The following is a 26,110-nucleotide window of genomic DNA, read 5'->3' on the forward strand; positions in this document are numbered from 1 at the left end:
TAAACTAATGGAATAAAGTTTATACTCCTAGAGATCTTAAGAAAGGATGAAAGATAAAGGAAAGAAACAAGGATCTTTCCATAGATCATGGGGAAAAGTCAAAGATAAAATATATAGAGGGAATCTATATAAATCACCGAAAGAAATCTCATGACATTCTATCAACATTAACAAGAGATTGATGGTTAATTAATCTCCATCCTAGAACAGTTTCTAAAGGTCTTCTTAAAATTGTATCTATTCAATAAGTTCCCCTCAAATATCGGTCTCTATATGTGGTATGAGACTATGTAATTGCCTTTCAATTTAATATTTTGTGTTAATTGATGCATCTACATGTAATGATGCAGTTCATTTTTGGATATGGTCTTGCCAATGGTTGAACCGTTTAAATTCACCCTGAGTGGGAAAATGCTCCAAATATACATTATTGGAGGGAACAAAACCTTAACAGGTTATTATGCATAGCTAATTAGACATGCATGGTTTGGAACCTATAAGTTTCTGTCGAGTAAAGCAGTATCTCAATAATTGTAATTGAGATATGCAAGAGGCACAAAGTATATTCCAATCTAGACTAAAGTCGGGTCAAAGTTGTGAAGAGTGTGCATAGATGTCATACAACATATTGTATACATATTGAAGAAGACATTATGCATTAATAATTTTATGACTTTGATAAGAAGGTCAAGGAGACTGACACCCAAAAGTATGTTTAGAGTAAATACATGATGAAGTGTAAAAGCAACTCCTAGTGCTTCTCGAGTAATATTAGTAAGACAGTATTAAATACAAGTTCAAGGACACATTCTCAAGTTCACTCAAATTCCAATATGTAATTGTAACTCAAACTTCACAACCTTGATGTGCATATCATCCAGATATAGATGGGATTCTGTTAATATCACACAAATAGGAACCTTTCAAATCTGCAGCAGGAAGAAGATGCTTATAGTAGAATGATTGTAGATCTTACAATTATAGATCTCACAAATGTACTCCTTGTGGAAAGTGATAAGGTAAAAATGATCAGTGTGTTCCTACTTTATATATACTTGAAGATTAGATATGGTGGTGCTTGATGCATTAGAGAAATTCAGAGCAACCTCTTAACTAATAGGAATTGTACACTAGATTCGAAACATGACTGGTCCGAATTAATAAACCAATATTTGGTAAACCAAAAGGTTTCGCATTAATATAGCTATGATAATCAAAGGATCTTAGGCTGGTATTAAATGCACGCATCAAGTACAATGGAACATATAAAATGTTCTAGACAAAGAAGAAAGAGGATAACAAATCATGCAACAGCTTGTTGCTAAATTAAGAAGATGATGGCTAAGTGGTATTGGTAATTGGGGTTGTTGTGCACAAAGATATTGGGATATAGCAATCTAATCAATTAATTCATAACCATACCAGCTGGGATGCATATGTTGTACCACTATTTCCTACCAAGCAACATTGGGAAGTTTACCTGTCAGATTGCATTTATAGTATTGTCAGGTTTTGAATAGGACAACATAACAATTATTGCATAAACAACGTAGGAATTCATAATTGGTAAATGAGTTATATTCTTTTGTTTCCCAGGGGTGATTTAATGTTAAAATGAGGTGTTAACATGAAAATGCCCTAGTATCACACCCTAGTACACATAGTGCCTAAAAACTTAGGGGGTGTGGAATTGAAACATTGTAACTTTCATTTATAACTTATGTTAGGAGGTGTATGTACTTGCATGGGTGTTTGGATATACACTGAATTATTCATTGCCAACAAGGTGTTGGAAGTAGGGTTAAAAAGAGAAAACAAGAATCATATGACATAACCAGTTTATGTGGGGAGTACTTTTCAGTACCAAACAATTATGTTCTTGGATAAAGACAAGTTAAGATTGTTATTAGACTTCAAATATAACATTGAATTCCATACTAGACTAACTATCATAGTCAATAGTCTGCTTTATGATTAAGCGGAGGTCATATTCCATTGTTATTAAAACCTTGTCTATGGGACAGATTCAATCCCAAAACTCAAAGTTATTGGTTTTGTAAAGTTGTATTATGCATCTATGTTATCAGTTTGCTGAAAATTTCCTGCAACCACAAGATACATGAAAAAGATTAGCTAAGTAAAAGCACTTGAATACTTTGACATAAAAAAAAAATCAGTTATGCTCTCATTACAGAAGTTGAACAAGTCCATGAATTCATTATTCTCCAATCGACAAACCAAACATGGTTTGATTGGACTTACCTAAAAATAGTGTGAATGAAAAGTTAAAGGATTTTTTGGCATAATACTAACATGGTTGAAAACATGTGGATGAAATATATGTCATGCAGATGATGCTATGGACACTTGCTATTGGGTACACGTGTACAGGTGGTACTGTGTACAAATGGTACATATGGTATCGGTATGGATGCATGAATTGCATGATGATATGTGACATGTATAGCCGTATATGTGTAATACCCACTGTGTGTAGGTGCACATGGTTGAGGAGAAGGCACTAGGTGTTTACATTGTGTGGAAATCGATCCAGAGTACATACAGAGGCAAGACAAAGCTGGAAACTAAGGATTGGTATTGGAAACTAAGGATATGTATCAATATTTTGTTTCAGTCTTAGTATACATATGACATATGACTCTGCTTGATGATGGTTACATATGAGTTATGATTGTGATGGTTATATTTGAGCTAACTTGACATGATATTTTATACATGTTGATTTTTCAAATGTGCTAGTTTGACTTGTTGTGACTAATGTAGGTAAACTGCAAGAAGCAGGTGTTCAACAAGAACACAAAGGCATTGGAAGAATGTAGTGGAAGAACATGCATTTCTTTCATGGTTAGCAACATAACCCGTAGTTACTCAAAAAATAGTATTGTTATATCAAGTTATGACATTAATTGTGGTAAACAAAATTGATTTTTGTTTTTATGGCATCTAAAGTCTCTCACATAAGTGATTGAACAAATGTTACATGTAGCAATTGAAGGAGAATTGTGGTAGAACTCCTTTGTAACCTATATATCGGGAGATCTATTTCAGATGGAAAGGCCATGGGAACTTGAAAATTCAGAAACAACTACTTGTGAACGAGGGAATAAATTGTAAGATGTAGAAATACAACAAGGACAGTGTAAATTTAAGGCGGGGGGGTATGTAACACCCCTCTGTTGTATGTAAACACTATGTTGACCTAAGCTAAGAAAAGCTAGGTCTAATTTGTAACAATGAAAGTAAACACTTTATTATTGAATAAATAAAGATAAATTGATCACTTGGAAAATGAGACACCAAGAGATGAGGTTCTTGCCAAATAAAATCCCATTGGTGAATGGGAATGGATAATTCTTTCATGATAAGAATTCTAGATGCAGTTCTAGATAATCTTAATGGGTTGGAGATAAATATCCATTAATCTACTTAGCTGGAGAAAGATGCTAAGTTAAGAAAAACATAAAAGCCTTGCGGGAGACAAAAGTAATATTTTATGAGGAAAAGCCTTGCAGGAGATAAAGGCGAGCTTTTCCAGGAAAAGCCTAGGCAAATGGATAAAAATATCTAGCTAAAATTGGGACGTCACTAAAGGAAACCATATCATGAAAGAGGGTATTAAATACCCATTGAAGGGATCAAGAGAGGTGCTTGATCCATGGCAAGAAATCTCGGCTCGGGGGTGAACTGAAGGAAGTCAGTTCTAGGTTGGGTGGCGGTGCTCGGTTTTCCAAGTCACGCTCTCTCTTCTACTATGGTTTGATGAAATGGCATGGGATGCTCTGTATGTTGGCAACTTGCACTTCTTATTGTCAAATCTTAAGCTTATGAGATGATTGAGTTGCATGTGTTATCTTTGTTTATGAGATGATTGAATAATTATGCATGAGACAACTATGTATGATGAAAGGATATGTTTTTAAGGTTTGACATTATATAGCCTGTGTTTCAGGTTATCTAATCTATGCATTATGCATCATGGGATGAATTGCATCCACTGAGGCTCGTTTTATTTATTTATTTGTATTGCATAAGATATATGTCAGTTATACTTTCGACTATGACAGTACGACTATGAACATGTTATATGGAAAAGCTAGCTACAGTGAATTTATGACATTGTTTCCATTAATGCTTGTATTGAATCCTCAAAGGAAGGAAACTCGAATGCAAGATCTTGAATGATCATGATTGATTCTTTCCTCTACGATGTGATGTATAGAATTGTCTGTTAACTTGGTTTACGAGATGACTATATATAGACGCATGTGACAACTATTGCATATAATCTAAGCTAAATTTAGTGAACGAACATAATATGTGGTTTTTAATATTGTGTCAAGGAGGTATCTACCAATAGTATGTGGTTTTTAATATGGTGTCAAAGAGGTATGTGACAAGTATATCCTCATAAATAGACATTGTAATAATATGTAACATTGAATTAAATTATATTGACTTCCTTAGTCTTCTATCGTATTTAGTCTGGCTTCCACAACCTCTCGCTTATTCATTAATCAACACTCGACACAATTCACACTTTATCACCAACTAAATATTAATATCATGATCCATGCATATATTTGTCATAAGATACATGTTTGTCAACTCATTGAGGAAAAATATCAACTACCATCTCATAGAGTAAGTGCATTCCACAAGTTACATACATGCAACATAATCAAAAGCATGGTCACTAAACTCTTCATTCAATCCTTGTATTAGTCTGCTAATAATTCTCAATGTATGCTTACACTAGGAAGGGTGTTACATACTTTCCTCCTTGGTACAAAACTTCGCCTCAAATTTCTATACAATCTCTAAAAACTTGTGCTATATTATATTACACAATACAATATTTAACCATATAAATATCATTTTATCATTTTAATATGATAAAAACTACGCTTCAACTCTACATCACATCCTTGATTTATATTCATTTAAAATACTAATATCCTTCCTAAAATCAAAATTTAGTAATTATTAAATAAATTTTATTTTAATTAATATTCACATAAAAAAAATTGTAATTAACTTCCATCAGTATTAGTAGTTTTGTTCTGAATATAGGAGTTCATGATATCGTTCAAAACCACATTAGCAATGCGGGTCTCCCATTCAATTTGTTAATTGTCTAAGCGTTCAATAATTATTAAGTTTTCCTTTAATCAAAATAAAGGGAAACTAAAGCATAGAACAAAGACCTTGTAATTAACCTTTCTTACATGGTATTTTAAGCTAAATACAATCAAATTTACTGCTGAAATGTTTTAACAATGACTTTAACCAGCTGATGAACCAACAAGAAAGTTCACAAGTTTTATCACTCTTTCAAAATAATTGAAGGATTACTTTTCAAGATAGTTGAATAATGACATTTATATAGGTAAGCCCTCTGGTTATCGCAACACTAAGATGATTCCCGACCAACCAATCTCTTCGGAGTAGTAAGGTAGTCTCTGAAGAAAGGAGGAGGAATCCTAGTCTCTGAAATGTACAGCTCCATCTCAGCTTGTTCGAGAGCATTTTCATCGATCATGCCTTTCTCTTTTTGTATGAATTTCTATATACAAGGATCGTTTTTGGATGGCATCACTTTCCAGGTTGCTCTCTTAGTCTGTTCGGATAGGATAGGAAAAAAATTATTAAGTTAAAAGAAATAATTATTATTAAAAATATTAATGCTATTAAGAAAAAAATTATAAAAATAATTAAAAAATAATAGAATTATTATTTTTTCAATTTATTTATATAAAATTTAAATGTTTTATATTGTAAATAAATTATTGACAATAAAAACATAAATATTAGTTTTATATGTTTTAGATATAAAATTGTTTATTATTACAAGATAAAATAAGCAGTCATTTAAGTGGAAAAAGTTGTATAACTTGAAAATGAATGATGAAGAGTTGATGACTAAATATTTAAATGCATTCAATATTGCGGTTTGTTTATATTAATATTTTTTATGAAATGTATTAGTTCACTGTAGCTTTTAAAGGACATATGGGATAGGTAGCAATACAATTCTTTTAGGTCTTGATGACGTGGTGGCATCTCCATTACTAGAGAAGGTGAGGTGGAAAAACATTGAAACTCAATGTAAAAAAGCTCTATCTATAAGATGATATTCACATTGATAGAAATAAAAATGCATATTCAAGTGGGAGATCCAAATATGAAGCAATATATGAATCTCTAGGAAAAATTATAAGGAATGTTAGAAATTTTTAAATTTGGAAAAGAAGGGCATTTCAAGAAGAATTGCACATCCAAATTCATTGAGAGAGAGAAGGGATCTCATGATAGTCAATCGAAACAGGCAATACCTCCTTAGTTGAAGGATAGGATGTCTAATCAACTTCTTCATGCACACATGCAGATCATGACATATAGATGAGTGATTTAGGTGGCTTTCTTCATATGACCCCCATAGGGAGTTGTTTTGTGAAAGTGAAATGAAAGACGGAGGAGAAAATTCCTTGGAGATGAATCGATAATGAGGATCACTCAATGAGAAGAAGTGAAATTGATTCTCTAGTATGGAAGAGGGAGAACACTCGCTAGTGCTCTGCACATTCTAAGGCTATTTAGAATCTTCATATTTGTAAGAAGATGAGCAATGTAGGTGTAGCCATTATGTTTTAAAATGAAACTTGTAGGATGGTTCAAAGAGAAATGGTATTGTTGAGGTCCATTCAAACTAAGAATATGTATAACTTATTAGGAACCACTCCCAATGATAGGTGTAATCCCATTCTCAAATGATGGAGATGAAGAAGTAAAAACCCCTATTGTCTCTAGAGAAAAGATGATGTTATGGAATCAAATCCTAGGGTACACTGAAGAGAAGGGCCTTCAAGCACTGCATAATAATGTTATGGTTAAAGGTACGTCTAATTGCAATATAGATATTAGTTTCTATGAACATTGTATTAGTGATAAAAAGAATTGCGTAAGACTATAAACAGTTCTACGATGACTAATATAAGTTTAGATTTAGCACGCAGTAATGCGTTTGGAATTATTCCTATTCCATCACTAGGAAAATCTATGTACTATGTCCCAGTCATAAATGAATTCTAAAGGAATATATGGATTTATTTCTTCTGAAATAAAATCTAATGTCTTTGGAATATTTAAAGAATTGAAGGTCCTTGTGGAAAATCAAATAGAGAATAAAATCAAGGTGTTGAGGATACACAATGGTGGAGAATTCTACAGGAATGAGTTGGAGGAATTACGTAACTAGTGCAGTATAGCAAGGAAGAAAATTGCATCATGCATACCCTCAAATGAATGGGGTTGCAGAATGGATGAACATGACGCTAATAGAAGAAGAAAGGAGCATTCTCAGTGGTGTCGAGTTAGGGTAGGAACTCTTGGAAAAGGAAGTGGGTACTACATGTTGCTTAGTAAATTGATCAACCTCATTAGCGTTGGTTAACAAGACTCCACAGAAGGCTTGGACTAGTAAAAAACTCTCTTAAACATATTAAAATGTTTGGTTATGATGCTTATGTACACATTCCAAATGAGAATAAGAGTAATCTAGACAATAAAATTGAAAAGTGTATCCATGTTTGTTTTAAAGATGGCTTAAAAGGTTACAAGATTTGTAATCCATAAACTAGGAAGGTCGTTTAAAATTGAGATGTTTCCTTAGGGAGGTCAAGGATGCTCTCAATTAGGAACTCCCACCAAGGGAAAAGATACAAGAGGTAGTGGAGTTTGAGTTGCGGGATGAATATGATCCAAAAGAGGAACATGGCCAAGAAGAACAAGAACCACATAGTTCGATATTAAGGAGTTCAGTTTAGGAAAGAAGGGAACCAAAAAGGTACACTCCACCTAACTTTAGTTATAGCTTTTCTTTGTCCATCATTGATGATGATCCTAGAAATGTTAGCGAGGAAATGAATTCAAATGATGGTAAGCTCTAGAAAAAAGCCATGGTCAAGGAAATGGAAGCCTTGGACAAGAATGAGACTTACAATATAGTTCAGTTACTAGTTCAAGAAATTCCCATTGGTAGCAAATGGTTCTTTAAGAAGAAGTTGAATGTAGAAGGTAAAGAGGAGAAATAAAAAGATTGGTTAGTAGAAAATGGTTATTCTTTGGTAGAGGGAATTCACTCTAGTGATATTATTTTCTCCTATTGATAAGTTGATTTCTATTATATTTCTTTTATGTATTGTTGTTAGTTTTGATCATGAAGTAGGATAGATGGGTGTGAAAACAACATTCCATCATGTCAATATGGAATAAGAAATCTCCATAAAATAGCCATAAGGATTAATAATGAAGGATAAGAACGAAATGGTTTGCAAGTTGCAAAAGTCCTTGTACGGGTTATAATAATATTCGAGGATGTGGTATAAAAAAATTGATACATTATATATTGTGACCTGGTTTTATAAGGAGTAAAGATGAGCATTATGTTCAAATTAGTAGTTGATCATTTTATTTATATGGTAATGCATGTGTATGATATGTTGTTGATTGGAAATAACATGGAAATCACTTAGGATGTGAAAACATGACTATTTTCTAAGCTTGACATGAAGTATCTTGGTGCTATGAATTTCACCTTTGGCATGGAAATTAAATGAAATTGAGAAAACAAGAAACTATAGAAATTCCCACTGTAGATCAACAGATTATGCAATATACTAAAGCAAAATACAAGATCTACTTCTACAACAAACTTTGCGGAAGCTTAATCGAATTGAGCAAGATCAAATAGATCACATATAACTGAGAATGAGAAATCAATCACACATGAACACAGAAATATTCTCCGGGGAAAGCCTCAGCTAAAAACCCCGATCTCTGTATTATCATACAAGTGGAAATATGTTCAGATTACACAAAGAATCAGCTCACAAGCTATCATGCTCTCTCTGCAATCAAACAATACAGCTCACAGACTGAATAGACATAAGATATGCCTTCCTTCAGCCCTCCAAGCCTCATATTTCCTTATGCAATTTTCCTTGGGGTCCAATGATGCCACCTGTGTGAATTGGCCTCATCACACACTCACTAAACTAAAGAAGTAACTGCACAATCTCTAAGGAATGAATTCCTTCTGCATGCAAGAGATATTCACAATGGAGTATTCCTGCAACTAATAGCACATTGTCCCTCCATCTAATCTCAACTGGGTCTCTGACTGAACTGACATGCATGAGTTATTTATGAGAGTATTCAGTTATCTGAAGTGCAGCAGTTACATGCATGCATCCATTAACTAACTAAACTCACAATTAGTTCAACAAACTATTTGAACTAATCTAACTGGACTTAACTCAATTAACTGAGCTAACTAATTACAACTCATCCTTATCTCTTTAACTGAGGGATAAGTTTCTCAATCAATGGAGAAACTGTTGCATGTCTTCACATAGACTTCATGTTTGATTTTCTACAACTAATTAACTCAAGATGAATTAATTAATTATTTTACAAACAACTGCTAAGATTAAATTCAAATTTTACTTCTCTATTTTAGTTCAAGGACTAACTAAAATAGGAAGGTATCCCGAAATGCTATTTATGGCAGTGCTGTTTTTAGCACTTCTATATTTAGCATTTCTTGTTGCTATTTTCAACACTCCCTCTCAACAAGAAAGGGATTATCAATAACCCCAATCCTGTCTCTATGGAACTCGAACTTGCATTTTGACAATGCCTTCGTCAAAATATCTGCATCATGTTCCTTGGTTGAAACATACAGCAACAACATGATCCTCTTAACCACACAATCTCGGAGATGATGATACTGGATATCAATGTGCTTGGACCTATCATGAAAAACTAGATTCTCATAGAGTTTGATACAACTCTGATTATCGCAGTAGATCATGGTTAGATCCATCCTCTGACCAAACAATCCCACTAGAATCTTCCGCATCCAAATGGCCTCACATGCAGCCTAACTAGCAGCCATGTATTCAACCTCTGCTAAGCTAAGTGCAACTAATCTCTATTTCCTGCTGTACCAGGAAAGTGCAGCTAAACCAAGGTTGAAGATTCCTCCAGAAATGCTCTTCCGGTCTGATGGACTCCCTGCCCAATCCGCATCTGTAAAGCCCTGAAGCTTCACTCCCTCTGTCCATCTGTACCATAATCCATACTGAGATGTGCCTTTGAGGTATCTCAGCACATGCTTCGCTGCCTTCCAAAACAGCTTGGTAGGCTGAACCATAGCTTGACTCAGCTGGTTCACCGCAAAGCATAAGCCCGGTCGTGTGTTCACCAGATACATAAGTGAACCCACAAGCTGCCGATAAATAGTAGCAGCTACTACCTCACTTGAAGTAGCATCCTCCTTCCTCTAGTTCCCAGCTAGAGGAGTTTGCATGGGCTTGCACTTCTCCATGTGAAAGCGCTTGAGTATCCGATTTGCATACTTGCCTTGAGACACAAATACTTCACCATCTTTCTACCACACCTCCATGCCTAGAAAGTAGTGCATAAGACCCATGTCTTTCATTTTGAACTCTCTTGCAAGGTCCTCCTTGCAAGGCTGGATCAGCTGATCATCACCTGTAAAAATCAGATCATCGACATAAAGAACAATGATTAATGGCTTACCTTCTTCCATGATGTGGTAAAGGTTCGCATCTGCTTCACTCTTGGTGAAACCCAACCCGGTGAAAGAGCTGTCGATCCTGGTGTACCAAGCATCGGGTGCTTGCTTCAACCCATACAAAGCCCTCTTGAGTCGGCACACATGCGACTCACGATCAAAGGTCTCGAAACCCTCTGGCTGCTCAATGTACACATCCTCCTCAATATTCCCATTGAGGAATGTTGTCTTCATGTCCATCTGATGGATCTTCCAACCCATATGAGCTGATAGTGCCAACATCGATCTGATAGATGAGTACCTTGCTATAAGAGCAAAGGTCTCTTCGTAGTCAATCCCCTCGACCTGTGAGAAACCACGGGCAACAAACCTTGCCTTATGTTTCTCAACACTGCCATTAGCTGCCTGCTTTACCTTGTAAAGCCATCTGGAACTCACCACTAACTTGTCCTGAGGTCTTGGGACAACATCCCACACACTGTTCCAGATGATAGAGTCGTACTCCTCTACCATTGCATCAACCCAGATTGGTTGCTACACTGACTCCTCAAATGAAGAAGGCTCGGACTCTACACACTCCCCAACAAGGGCCATGTAACCAATGTACCGCTCGGGTGACCTCCTCTGTCTGCGCTGAGAAGATGGTCGTCCCACATTCTCCCACACATCCAACATCAACCTGTCAGCTTCCCTTGAGCGTTTTCGCCCATCTCTGGAAAACTCGGCATGAGTGGATGTCTCCACTCTCGGATCCTCTGCATGCGGCTACTCTGCATCAATCTGAGGCTCCTCCTCCTTAGGAACTGAAAGTTCCTCCTCTGCATGCAACTTGAGCTCCCTCTCAAGTGATACTCTCATGTCTTTCTACTCATCGAACTTCAGATCCCTACACGTACCAATGTCCTCTGACTGGTAGGCAGGTACACCCGATAGTTGTGGGGTGTATCCATGTACCCCACAAGTATTCCGAACTCAGCTGTTGGATCTAGCTTCTTCCGGGCATCTTTGGTCACATGGAAGTAAACCAATGATCCAAATATTCAGAAGTGACTCACATCTAGTCGCTTCCCGAAAAAGGCCTCCATAGGTGTCTTCATTCCCAGTATACAGTGCGGGCTTTTATTCTACAAGTATACTGCTGTATTGCATGCCTCAGCCCACAAATGCATTGGTAGGCTTTGGTCATGCAACATCGCTTGAGCTTCTCCCACAATCGATCTGTTCTTCCTTTCGGCCACCCCATTCTGCTGTGGGTTATGGGGTGCCGTCAACTCTCGTTTAATTCCTTCTGCAGCGTAGAAGTCCTTAAACTGTTGGGAGACACACTCTCCACCATTGTCACTACGCAAAGCTTTTATTTTCTTTCTAGATTCTTTCTCTGCCAAGGCTTTAAACTCACAAAACCTCAAGAAGCTCTGATCCTTCTTTTGCATAAAGTAGATCCAGCATCTACGAGAAAAATCATCAATAAAAATAATATAGTACCTTTGTTTGGCGGTGGAGGTTGTAGAGAATGGTCCACAAACATCTGAGTGAACTCGCTCCAGGATTTCTCCAGCTCTACTGTCTCAATCTGGAAAGGAAGATTTCACGTACTTACCCAAAGTACAACCTTTGCATGTATTCGTCTACTCCAGTTTTCCCTTGGGAAGTCTGGTAGAAATCTGCTGCATGATCTTTAGGGCTCCATGGTGCAAGTGGCCCAATATTCTATGCCATAGCTCGCCAACATCTTGGCTCTGCACCATCTCAGCTTTGGAACTCAATGCAGCACAATCATCTACCTCCACCTTGTAGAGACTCTTTACTCGAATCCCAATTCGCTTGGTCTGTCCAGTACCGATATGCCTCATAAATACCTTTCCTTTACTAAAGACTACATCATAGCCTTTATCTTCTAGCATAGCAACAGACACAAGATTCTTCTTCAGACCTGGTACATACTTTACATCAATCAGGGTGAGAGGAGTTCCATGCTCCCTCTGAAACACAATCGTACCTTCACCTGAAACACGGTACTTTCCATCATCGCCCATCTCGATCCACATCTGGAGATCCTTCTCCTCCAAGGTACTAAAAATATTCTTGTCACCTGACATGTGGAATGAAGCTCCACTGTCCAGGTACCAAACACATCCCACCATGGATGAAACCATGCATGCAATAAGAGAGAAATCCAACTCAAACTGTGAGGCCAATGCCTCATCATCAGATCCCTTTGAGGATCCTTTCTTGGATTTCTTTTGTGGACAATTCGTAGCATAATGGACCACTTCATGACAATTAAAGAATCGCACTTTCGATTTGTCAAACTTCTTCCCACCATGGGAAGAGCTGGATTTGGAATGGGACGCCTTCCCTTTCCCCTTCCTCGCCTCACTCGCTAAGGCTATATTTTCCTCATCATCTTGCTTTGATGAGGACCCATCTCTGGTGCTTCTTCTTATCTCCTCCTGCATCAGATCCGACCAAAGTCGTTCCCAATCTGGTAGTTTTTCTCTTCCATTAACCAAGTCTTAGTAGCTATGCCAGCACTTAGGAAGACTAAGGAGCGCAAGACTCACCATGTCATCATCGGCTGTCGTGATCCCTACACTTCCAAGCTCATCCCTGCAAGTGGTGAGCTTGTTCAGATATGTAGAGATCGTGTCGCCCTTTTCACACTTGATTTTCTGAAGCTTGTCTTTCAGCGCCAGCTTCCTCTGATCGTTGCTGTTCTGATATAGATCTTTCAATGTTTTCCACATCGAAAACGGTGTCTCCTTCCCATGGAGGCTCGAGACAATGTAGTCTCGAACTCCCTCTAGGAGGATTCTCCTTACTCTAGCCACACATTTCTTCCATTCTGCCAATTCTATAGCATTAGCTGCTACAGGCTTGGGGACTTATTGATCAATGAAGTCCTTTAGACCGTTATCCTCTAACACTATTTCCATGCGATCCTTCCAGGCTATATAATTCGAGCTGCCATCAAGGGCATACTAGAGTCTTAAACCGTTGAACGCCATTGGTGAAATTGAGATGTGATAAGAACTCAATTTCTATATTCAGGAACTTGAAACTTCGAACTTCTCCCTTCTTGTATATTGTTCTCTCCTTTGATCACCTTTGCTCTGATACCATGTAGAAATTTCCAGTGTAGATCAATAGATTATGCAATATACTAAAGCAAAATACACGATCTACTTCTACAACAAACTTTGCAAAAGCTTAATCGAATTGAGCAAGATCAAATAGAATACATATAACTAAGAATGAGAAATCAATCACACATGAACACAGAAGAATACTCTGAGGAAAGCCTCAGCTAAAAACCCCGATCTCTGTATTATCATACAAGTGGAAATATGTTCGGATTACATAAAGAATCGGCTCACAAGCTATCCTGCTCTCTCTGCAATCAAACAATACAGCTCACAGATTGAATAGACACAAGATATGCCTTTCCTCAGCCCTCCAAGCCTCCTATTTCCTTGCACATTTTTCCTTGGGATCCAGTGATGCCACCTGTGTGAATTGGCCTCATCACACACTCATTAAAATGAACAAGTAACTGCGCAATCTCAAAGGAATGAATTCCTTCTGCATGCAAGAGATATTCACAATGGAACATTCCTGCAACTGATAGTACATTGTCCTTCCATCTGATCTCAACTGGGTCTCTGACTGAACTGACATGCATGAGTTATTTATGAGAGAATATTCAGTTATCTGAAGTGCAGCAATTACATGCATGCATGCATTAACTAACTGAACTCACAATTAGTTCAACAAACTATTTGAACTAATCTAACTGGACTTAACCCAGTTAACTGAGCTAACTAATTATAACTCAAATTACAACTCATCCTTATCTCTTTAACTGAGAGATAAATTCCTCAATCAATGGGGAAACTGTTGCATGTCTTCACATAGACTTCATGTTTGATTTTCTACAACTAATTAACTCAAGATGAATTAATTAATTATTTTACAAACAACTACTAAGATCAAATTCGAATTTTACTTCTCTATTTTAGTTCAGGGACTAACTAAAATAGAAAGGTATCCCAAAATGCTATTTATAGCAGTGCTATTTTTAGCACTTCTATATTTAGCATTTCTTGTTGTTATTTTCAACAAAAATTTAGTTTATATTAGAGGGAATATGTCAATATAAACATATTTACCGATCAAACGAGAAAATTACCTAGTACCCATTTTTTGAGATAGCAAAAAATCACCCGATTTTGAAAAGTGGTGATTCATAATGCACCTTTTTGTTTTTGGAGCATATTTTTGGCACTTTAAATTTTCTTATGAACATTTTTTTTTAAATGTTAGTGATTTTCATGTTGATTTTGAAAAGTTTTGATGCAACATGAACCCCTTTTTTTCTGAAGCATATTTTTAACACTTTAAATTTTTTTATGTATCAAGTATGAACATTTCTTTTAAAATGTTAGTGATTTTCATACTGATCTTGAAAAGTGTTGATGGAGCGTCAACCCCTTTTTTTAGAGGGCTTATTTTTCACACTTTAAATTTTCTAATGTATTGAGTGTGAGTAATTTTTTTTAAATGTTTGTGACTTTCATGCGAATTTTGAAAATCATCATTTTTTAATGCATATTTTTTACACTTAAAATTTTCTAATGTCCTAAGTATGCACAATTTTTTTTTTAAATGTTGATTATTTAACAATTGTTCAAGTTATATCTTATTCATCTTTTTGTTTTTCATTCCAAGATGTTTATTTTTTAAGCGATTTCAAAATATATGTTTTTTGTTTTTTTGCAATGTTTTTTTATAATGAAATTTTTAATTATTTTTGCAAAATTTCAAAAAAAAATATTGACATTAATATTTTGAGATTAAGATATTTTATAAATTTATATATAGTTAGTTAATACTTTAATACATAAAAAATAATGTTACTATAATATTCTAATTATATATATATATATATATATATATAAACAAAAAAACCAGGAAGAAAAAATAAAATAAAATATACGGAATTTTTTTAAAAATTTAATTAAAATAACAAACAATTAAAAGAGAATTAAGTAATTACAAAACGAACAAATTTAAAAAAAAATAAAAATAAAAATAAATACAAACTAAAAACTAATGTTTAAAAAAAAAACATTAAAAAATATAACTAAATTAAAATTAATAAAAAAAGTTAAAAGAGTTTAAATTTAATTAAAAAATATAATTAAATTAAAATTAAAAATAATAATAATAATTAAAATTAAAAGAGTTCAAATATTTAAATTAAATTAAATTTTAAAACAAAATATTTAAAATTAAAATTTTCAAATACATTGAAATAAATTTAAAAAATTTTAAACTATAAATTAAAATTTATTATCTAAAATTATTTAAAAAAAATATTAAATTAAATTAAATTTAAAAGAAATTATAAATATTATATATATATATATATATATATATATATATATATATATAGATATATATAGATATAATTTAATAATTAATAATTTAAAAATTTTATAATTTAAAAATTATAATTTGAAATTTTATAATTAAAAATTATTTTAAAAACAATATATTAAAAAATAAAACAATTAAAAAGAAAGAAAAAAAAAAATTTAATTTAAAATAAAAATTTATAAATTTAAATTTATTAAAAAAAATATTTTTATAAATAAATTTAAAAATTTTAATTTCTTTTATTAAAATTTGAAAAATAAATTAGCCCTAGTCCGCTTGGCTGAGGGCCGATTCCAGCAATCAGTCCTTGGCCAGGAGGGGGCCTAAGGGTCGGCAGAGTGGCTGGGAGGCCAGCTCAGGCAGCCCTCAGGCTTCCGCCTGGCAGAGGGCTGATTCCGGCCAGCACGGCCGGCCCTAGGGCGACCTTCAGGCCCCCGCCTGATCGAGGGCTGATTCTTGAAATCGGCCCTAGGGCAACCCTTAGGCCCCCGCCTGATCGAGGGCCGATTCTTGAAATCGACCCTCAGGCCCCCACCTTGCCGAGGGCTGATTCTCGGAATCGGCCCTAAGTCTGTCACCTCGCCGAGGACCAATTCTCAGAATAGGCCCTTGGCCGGGTCGGACCTAAGGGCCGGTTAAGCGGCCAGCTCGGCCAGGCCTTGGGGCGGCCCTCAAGCCCCCACCTGAAAGAGGGCCAATTCCTGGAATCGGTCGTCGACCAGGTAAGAGGCAGGGCCAACTTGTTTTTCAAATTTTAATTAAAAAAAACAATTTTAATTTTTTTTTTTTAATTTTAATTTTTAAAATTATAAAGTATCAATTTTAAAAACTTTTAAATTAAATTTTCAAATTTTATATTTTTAAATATTTTTTATATTTTTATTTATATTTTTGTATATTTTTTATTTTTTTTAATTTCAAAAAATAAAGAAATAAATAAATCATTTTTAAATTTCCTTTTTTTTTTACTTTTTATAAGGTTTATATTTATATTTTTTTACAATGTATTTTCTAATATATTTTCTTTTATTTTTATTTTATTTTATTTTTTTAATTCTTTTTAATGTTTTTTAATATATCTTTTAATTTTTATTTATTTATTTTTACAAAATATAGTTTTTAGTTTCTATTTTATTATTATTTATTTTTTAATTATCTAATTCACTTTATTTATTTGTTTTTTTTATTAAAAAAAAAATACTTAAATTTTATTTTTTCTTTATTTTTTAGGTTTTTTTGTTTTTTTGAATTTTTATCTTTTTTAATTAATTTTTAATATTTTTAATTATAAAGCTTTAATTAATTTTTTTAAATTAATTCTAATTGATTTATTTTATATTAGCTTAAGTTTTATTTCTTTTATAATGTCTATATTTTTTAATAAATTTTATTTTTATTTAAAATTTTATTTTTTATTTTTTGCTTCAATGGTTTATTTTTTAATATTCTTTTTTAATTTATTTTTATTTATTTTTAATCTTATGATTTAAATATTTTTAAAATTGTTTTTAGTTTGTATAATATATATATATATATATATATATATATATATATATATATATATATATACACACACTTTAATTTGTTTGTTTTTTAATTAATTCATGAAAATTTTCAGAAAAAATCACATAGGGAGTATTTGGTCGACGCATTTCAAACCAGCTAGTGTTGTTTTTTTAGTATTAAATTTTTAAATTTTTTCCTTAAATTATTTTTTATTGATTGTTATTTTTTTATCATTTATTGGTTTTTTGTTTTACTTTTTAAGTTTTTTCAATCTTTTAATTTTTGCTTTGTTTTGTATTTTTCATTTTTATTCATTTATCTACTTATTTATTATTTTGTTTTATTTTTATTTTTTTTGTAGGGTGCGTGTCTATCATCAACTAGCAACCCGACCTCATTATGTGTCAATTTGATAGTTGATTTTAAAGTTATCGTTATAATGGAGAAGTCTACCCCACAACATATCAATTTCATGATTGATATTTAAGATTTCATTGCAATAAGCCGAGTTCACCTACACCACATGTCAATTTGATAGTTGACTTTTAAATTTTTGTTGCAATGTGTCAAGTTGTCTTAGGCTAAGATTTTAAAATAGCTATACTTTTAGCATTTAAAAAAGAAATTACTCTTAGTATAATGACTCTTTTATTTAGGTGTTCATTTTTAAAGATTTTTTAGTCATATAATTTTTCAATAATGCCATGGTTGAAATATATTGAAAACTTAAGGTTTTTTGCAGTCGTGATATTTGGTTTTAATTCCATGGTTGAAGAATTGTCAAAATTTTAAGGTTTTTCTAAGTCACGATATTTTATCTTTAATGTTATGGTCGAAAAAAATTATAAGTATTTTATCTTTAACGTCATGACTGAAAATTGTTTGAATTTTAAGGCTTTTCAGAGACATGATATTTTATCTTTAATGACATGTTTGAAATTTTTTACAATTTTAAGGTTTTTCGAAGTCTCGATATTTTATCTTTAACGCCATTGCTAAAAATATTGAAGATTTACTCCGAAAAAAAAAATGTTATTCCCGCATCAACACTTCTCGATTTCAAGGTGTTTTTTGCACCAAACGAAATGGCTTTTATTGTTTTTTACTGTTATTTAAAAAAAAAAAATTAAAATAAATGGTGATGCAGAATCAACACTTTTTGTTTTCGAGTTGTTTTTTCATGTTTTCTTGGGGTTTTTTTGCTAGAGTTCTCGTTTTGAGGTAATAGTTCTCGTTTGATCGATAACTATGTTTATAATATTGTAAAGGTTTAATATGCATGAATGTAAGCTAATAAAGGTACATATTTATGCAGGTGTAAATTTATCTACAAATTAGTGTCCTAAGACAAAGGAACAAGAAGAGGGCATATCCCACGTTCCATAAATTGCTAGTGTCATTGATAACATGATGTATGCAACGATTTGTACTTGGACAGAGATTGTACATGTAGTGCGACTTTTGAGTAGGTATATGTCAAAACCAAGAAAGGAACATAGGGTAGAAGGCCTTTAGGTATTTGGATGATACTACTAGTTATGGAAAGTGCAACCAAAGAAGACTATGATTGGATAGGTTGTTGGACATACATGGCTTTGTTGGTGTAAACCAGGTTACAGAATAGGATCACATAATATGTGCAAATGGTTATGTCTTTAACCTATTTGGAGGAGAAATTAGTTGGATGAGAAAGGGATAATTTGTAGTGGCACTCTCAACTATATAATATGATAAGATGGTGGCTCTCAACTATAGAAGATAATAAGATGCTAGCCACTCATTCAAGGAAGTTGTATGGTTACATAAATTGTCTATAGGTATTGGGTTTGTATGGGAAGTTGTAAGGTCAATTTGGAACAGTTAGAGTGCAATAATTCTTGCAAAGTACCATACTTATATTTATAAGAAAAAGCATATTCATGTTCAGTATCATATTTTGAAGGACATGGTTGAAAAAAAGGTGGTGTTGTTGGTAAAGGTGGACATGTTAAATAATGTTCTAGATTCACTGGCAAAGTCTATGAGCACTGAAATGTTCTCTTGGTGTAGAGTAATGGGAATTTCTACCCTATATTGCTAATAATATAATCTTGTGAACCCTTGTATGTGATGCAAACAAGTGTGAGAATCTTGAGTATTTGTTATATTCCTTGCACCACTAGTCTCATGTGTGATTCGTATGTGTTGGGCATAGTGAGAAGGTCACAAGGGAGGTGGAGCCCCTAAAAAAATTGGGCGATTTTCATTTTGCATTTTTTTTTGTATAATTCATCAAACAAAAACTCCTTTTAGTTGTTTTATGGCACATGGAAGTTTAGGCCATGGTTTTATAATTCCAATTAAAACATTATAGTTGTAATCTAGTCTAAGTTGATAGGTTAGGCTTTTTGGATGTCGTAGGATCATATATATTGTACTGTAAGCAATGAAGTTGATTGATGACAAAAATTAAAGGTGTGATTCTAAATGGTTATTTCTTTTTTATTTTGGTGTCCCGAGGTAAAAATCTATGTAATACGTGATTTCCATTTGTTTACTTATACGTTTATTAATAATATTTTTGTGTATTGTATCATTAAATAATGTTTAAAACTTACAAATGTGATGGATAGGAAGTTTAAGTCTCTAGCTACAAGGCCTTCTCAAAGGGTCAAACATATTTTTTTTTTAATTTTATGTGAACCCACAACTCAGCAACTAGAATTCACCAATGTCAATGTAGTTGACATGGTGACCTATGATGGATTCATCCTATAAATTTCTAATGAAATAGAAAGGATCCCCCTATTATTTCAGGGACATTTGTAAAGAAAAATGAACCACTTATTTATTTAATTTCCAAGAAAAATATGGTATATACACTAGTCCATGTAAATGAGTGTAACATACCTCCATTTACCATTAATTTACCTAATTGTGACTGCGGGGAAATTTCCCCAGTCAGATACAACCTGCAAATTGGTGCCATTATCAATTTCATGAAGGAAAGATTCTCGGGTGAGTGGCTAATGGTACAAACGAATCCGATGCCCATTGGCAAGGAACGAAATACCAGAACTATCAATTGTGTTAAAGTGTATCGTTCCATTTTCATAAACCTCAATGATTTCATAAGTACCAAGCCACCTTGTTTGAAGTTTACCTAGAAAGTCTTGGAATCTTGAGTCATATAGCAGCGCCCAATCTCCTTTCTGAAAGTTTTTCATTTTTATCAACCTATCGTGTCATTTATATCTTTGTTGTTGGATTATGGCAGTGTGTTGTAAAGAAAGAAGATGTATTTCATCTTGTTCATTGAGATGTTGTAAGCATTATTTTTGTGCTTGTGATATCCAATCCTACTTCTTTGGAAGTTTTGAGAGCCTTTACCTCAAACTCAATCGGAAAAATGGGTTCCTTACATAAAACGAGCTTATAATGTGATGAGAGCCCCCCCTATGTCCAGCATAGCTATAATCGGGCTCTCCACAGCTCGACTGGACACAGACCTTTTCACGTGGGCTTGGGATTCCAGCCACTATGTCCCATTGATGTGGCCATGCCATTTACAGCTACTCATGCAGATTCGGCTCATGTCCAGTCCGAAATCAATAAGGCAAACAGCATCATTGAGCACATACAACATATCCGCGAGCAGGTCCACAACATTCTGGAGAAATCAAATGCCAAGTACAAGCAGCGACATGATCAACATCGGGTGCCACACAAGTTTCAGGTGGGTGACAAAGTCTGGTTGCATTTGCAAAAGGAACGCCTTACGAGAGCCTATAGGAAACTCATACCACCCTGATATGGTCCTTACACCATTACCAAGGTAGTGTGAGACAATGCATTTGAGCTCAGCATTCCCCCATTCCTTGGCCTACACTCAGTCTTCAATGTGGATTTCCTTTGACCATACTTCCCACCATTGCTAGACACATTAGACATTGCAGAACAACTCACACCTACATATTTAAATCCAAATTGCATGGAACAAGCCACAATTGATCGGATCATGGGCATGTAGATCAAGAACACCTGACAACAAATGATCCAACTATATCGTGTTGTCAAAGCAGGCCAACTCCTTCACCAGGGCAAGTGGCTCACCAAGGACCAAGTTCTGTAGAAGTTTCCTCATCTCATGGAAGAACTCAACGCAATGGGGACCATTGCTTCCTAAGGGGGGAGGAATGATCCAGGTGGATATTGGTGGCCACCTGCCTATTCCACTTCGACCCCCAACACTATCTCTTTCATTTTTTTGGTTTCCTTAATTGTAGCACACTTTACTATTTTTGGTAGTTTTTCAGGTCCTCAACTTTCGGAGCCGTTTTGAGGCCCTAAATGGCGTTTTAGGGAAAACAAAGAGACCGGTAATTTCCCGAATTGGCTTGCCTTTATTTTTTTGTGTTCTCTTTGAGATATTCGAAGCGAGGTATTATGATAGTCAAATGGAGATCGTATGCCAAAGTTACGACCCTGGGAAGTTGATGTACCAATTTACCCAAATGAGGCCCACAGTTTTGGCGCTTCATCTCCTAGGGTTAGGTTTTTAGATGTTTAGGGTTTTCCATTGTTTCTCAATAATAAATAGGCCTTTGAGCCTCATTGTAACATAGTTCTGAGGCATGTAGCCGCCACATCTCTTCTCAAAGATAAGCTACCATCGCCCGATCTAGTCTTATTTACATTCTATTTGTAAGCATATTTCAGTATTTGATATTAATGAAATGAAATGTTATTTCTACTACATCTTTGTATTTATGGTTATGTTTGTAATTTGTTGTGTTCACATTCAAATCCAGATCAGTGGTATCAGAGCGGTCTTCTCTTTTTCTGTTTTTCTTTGCATGTCCCCAACAAGGTCGGGATATAAGGAGTTAGGGCTTGAACTGGTCGAACCGTTGCAAGACCAACCTCACAAATCCTGACTGCCTCCCATGGCGGATAAAAAGAAAGATGATGGGGTAGGAGATCCTATCAAAATCTTGCTCGAAGAAGCCCTTGAGTGACAAAGGAATGCGATGATGGAAAAATTTGTCCAGATCCTTCAGCGGCTACCCAAGGGCAACGCATCTACTTCCGACAGCTACTCTGGAAGTGCCACACCCTTTAAGGTACAAGTTAACTTTGACATTCACATATTTAGGGGTCAGATAGATGTAGACATTGTAGATAAATGGTTAAATCTTCTAGAAGGATATTTTTCCGTTCATGAATTTTCCAGCCGGGAAAGATCACTTTTGCACTTCTCAAAGCAGCCCCTTACGTCAAGGACTAGTGCGAAACCTACTGTGAGCAGAAGGATGAATGTACGAACTCATTGTTTTCAGCTACACCCACTTGTAACTCATTCTGGGATGCCATCAAGGAGCAGAACTACCCTGTCGGGAGCTATGAGGATAAATACATAAAGTGGACAACGCTGCACCAGGGAAGGGACCAAGATGTACCGAAGTTTGCCAATTTTTTTCATACCCTTAGCACGAAGTTGGGTATCAAAGATTCTGAGAACCATTCGGTTCTCAAGTACCGTGGCTGCCTACACAGGTACATCTAGGATGAGATGGAGTTCCTGAACATCTCCTCGGTTGGCATGGCATACCAATATTCTGTCAAGATCGAGAAAAAGTTTAAACAAAATAAGCGAGACTTTGGATTTGTGAATCCGAAGCAAGGGAAGGGTACTCCCAAACCGTAAAACAAAGGACCAAAGCGGGGCAGCCCACGACAACCCGCCAAATATGCAAGCAAAGAACAACACCGCGAAGACGAAGAAGGACACGGGAAAGTGGTGTGGGTTCCATAAGAGCTCCACTCACAACACAAGTGAGTGTCGGGCCAAGCAGTCACTGGCGGCCGAGCTAAAGGCTTCGGAATCAAATGCATGTTCCAACTCTGAGTCAAAACCTGACAAGGGGAATGACAAAGGGATGTAGAGCCCAATGCCACCGTTGCCACCACAAAGATCCAGAAGGAGGAACCTGAAGATCCAGAGAAGGAGGAGCGCCTCTTCCACTCCCAGATGTGGGTAAAGGGTTCCCCACTACAATTCATTGTCGACAGTGGGAGCCAAAAGAACCTAATTTCGGCAGAGGTCATGAAGCGGTTGGGCTTACCGACCACAGAATATCCACAACCGTACACCATCAAGTGGCTTCACCAAAGACAGGATCTTCACATGAGCTAGTAGTGTCGCCTTCCATACAGCATCAAGCCTTTCATGGATGAGGTATTATGTGACGTTGCTCCCCTTGATGTTTGTGATGTATTATTAGGCCAACCATACTTATGGAAGCGACATGTTGTGTATGAGTCAAGGCCTCATGCTATTATTGTTACTCTGGGAAATAAGTTGTACAGGATACTGGAGGTAGCACTGCCTACCGCCATCTCTTTGGTTACTACAAAACAATGTAGTAAGCCCATTTCCAAAACCGGGAATTTTTTTTTTCCTAATGATACACCCTCAGGGAAAGAAGAAGATGGTGGCCACGACCTCTAAACAAGGCCCCTCTGCACGACAACAACAGATGGACAAGGCCATGGAGTACGAGGACATCTTCACCTCCCCTACAGGGGTGCCTCTACATTGTCAGGTCAAGCACTCCATCAATCTGACCCCAGGTGCATCGCTACCCAATGGACCAATCTATCAGCACTCTATTCTGGAGAACGACGAAATCAAGAGGCAGATTCAGGCGCTGCTACAGAAAGGTCACATCCGGCCAAGTTCATCGCCCTGTGGGAGCCCGATTGTGTTGGTACAAAAGAAGGATGGGACTTGGAGACTCTGTATTGACTATCGGGTGTTGAACAAGATCATTGTCCCGAATAGTTACCCGATCCCACAAATTGATGACCTTCTGGACCAACTGAAGGGGGCCAAATATTTCAGCAATATCGACTTGAAGTCATAATATCACCAGGTACCAACAGAACCCTCCGATGTGTGGAAGACTGCCTTCAAAGCCAAGAAGAGCCTTTTCGAATGGTTGGTTATGCCTTTCGGGTTGACGAATGCTCCTGCAATCTTCATGAGGCTAATGGATGACATCTTGTGGCGATTCACCAACTCATTTGTAGTGGAATACATGGATGACATCCTAATCTTCAGCCGAAGTTGGGAAGAGCACCTCCACCACATCCGACAGGATCTCCAAACACTGCAGCAACTCAAGCTATGTGCCAATTTGGAGAAATGCACTTTTGGCATGACTCAGGTTCATTATCTAGGATACATTATTGACGAATGGGGGATGCATGTGGATCCAACCAAGATCCAAGTCATGGTATATAGTAACATGTGATTAAAACATTTTTTGTTAAATATATATATTTTATATAATAGTTGTTAATATATATATATATATATATATGAGAAGAAAGAGAAAAATAAACTAGTTGTCCTTTATATGATTGTTATTGTCATTAGAAAAATTTTGTCTATGCTTTTTGTAATTTGATGTTGGGAAGATATCAACAATAACTGACTCCATATTTGGTCCATCAAGCATCCCAAAGCCATTTCTACTCTATTAAATCCTCTCTGGTACTACTAGTTGTTGACTTTATCAATTTTGGGTTGTAAATGAGTTTCTCTTCCCCCCTTCATGAATTAATTTGCATCATTATACTGTGTCTCACTTCTTTACCTATCCCTTTTAGAGTGGAGTGTGTTGATATCTCTATCGGGGCTATGGACGCTTGCTGGTAGTGGGACAATGCCAATGGTAGTGGTTTTTCCAGTGCGTTACCTACCCACTCCCATGTATGGTGGTCTTCTTATGGGGTATGCTAGCAAATCCACTGGGGTACTAAACAAGCTCATTGGTTGTGAAGAAAAGCTAGTGACATTGGGTACGTCCAGTGTGCTATCTTCCCACTTCACTCGACATAAAAGAAAAACATAATTATTTGAATTATGAAGCTAAGAAAAATTAGAATCTTAAAAAGGGCATAACAAAATATCACTTACACAAGGTCGCACAAAGGGTATAGGAAAATAATTTTGAGATACAATGAATGACTATGCCAAGGTACTGAAGAGGCTCCCTAGTAGTGGAGCAACGTTCGGTGTCAAATATCATGAAAAGGGTGTTTTAAAGGGACTTTTGTCTCATTCCATTTATAGTCCATACTTTTAAGTCGAGCAGCATGATAGTTACCAGATGATATTTAATTTAAGGATGGTACTATCCTCTGATGCGACACTAACTTCATTAAAATATGAAAATAGTGCAAGTGAAATCATCATGCGCATCCAATTACATATTTTTACATAGACTTGTCCTTTGACTATCAAACGGTTATACATTTATAAACAAATAATTCAAAGTGTGTCTGAAACAGATAATTTTTCACATAGTGCAATTAATCATATAACAATAAAAATCATGATGGTATGAATAAGAAAAAAAAACCTACATATACCATGAGTTTAAGATGAAACAGTAATTTCAGAGTAATTTTAAACCTTGTAATATTCACATGCTCGTAGTATACAAATAGTGCAAGACCTTAAACAAAACTCCATTTAGCATACCTCCATTATGCACTTAA

Source organism: Pinus tabuliformis, chromosome 1_2, assembly GCF_031772625.1.
Source record: "Pinus tabuliformis cultivar Carrire ecotype Pingquan chromosome 1_2, CPIR1, whole genome shotgun sequence".
NCBI lineage: Eukaryota > Viridiplantae > Streptophyta > Pinopsida > Pinales > Pinaceae > Pinus > Pinus tabuliformis.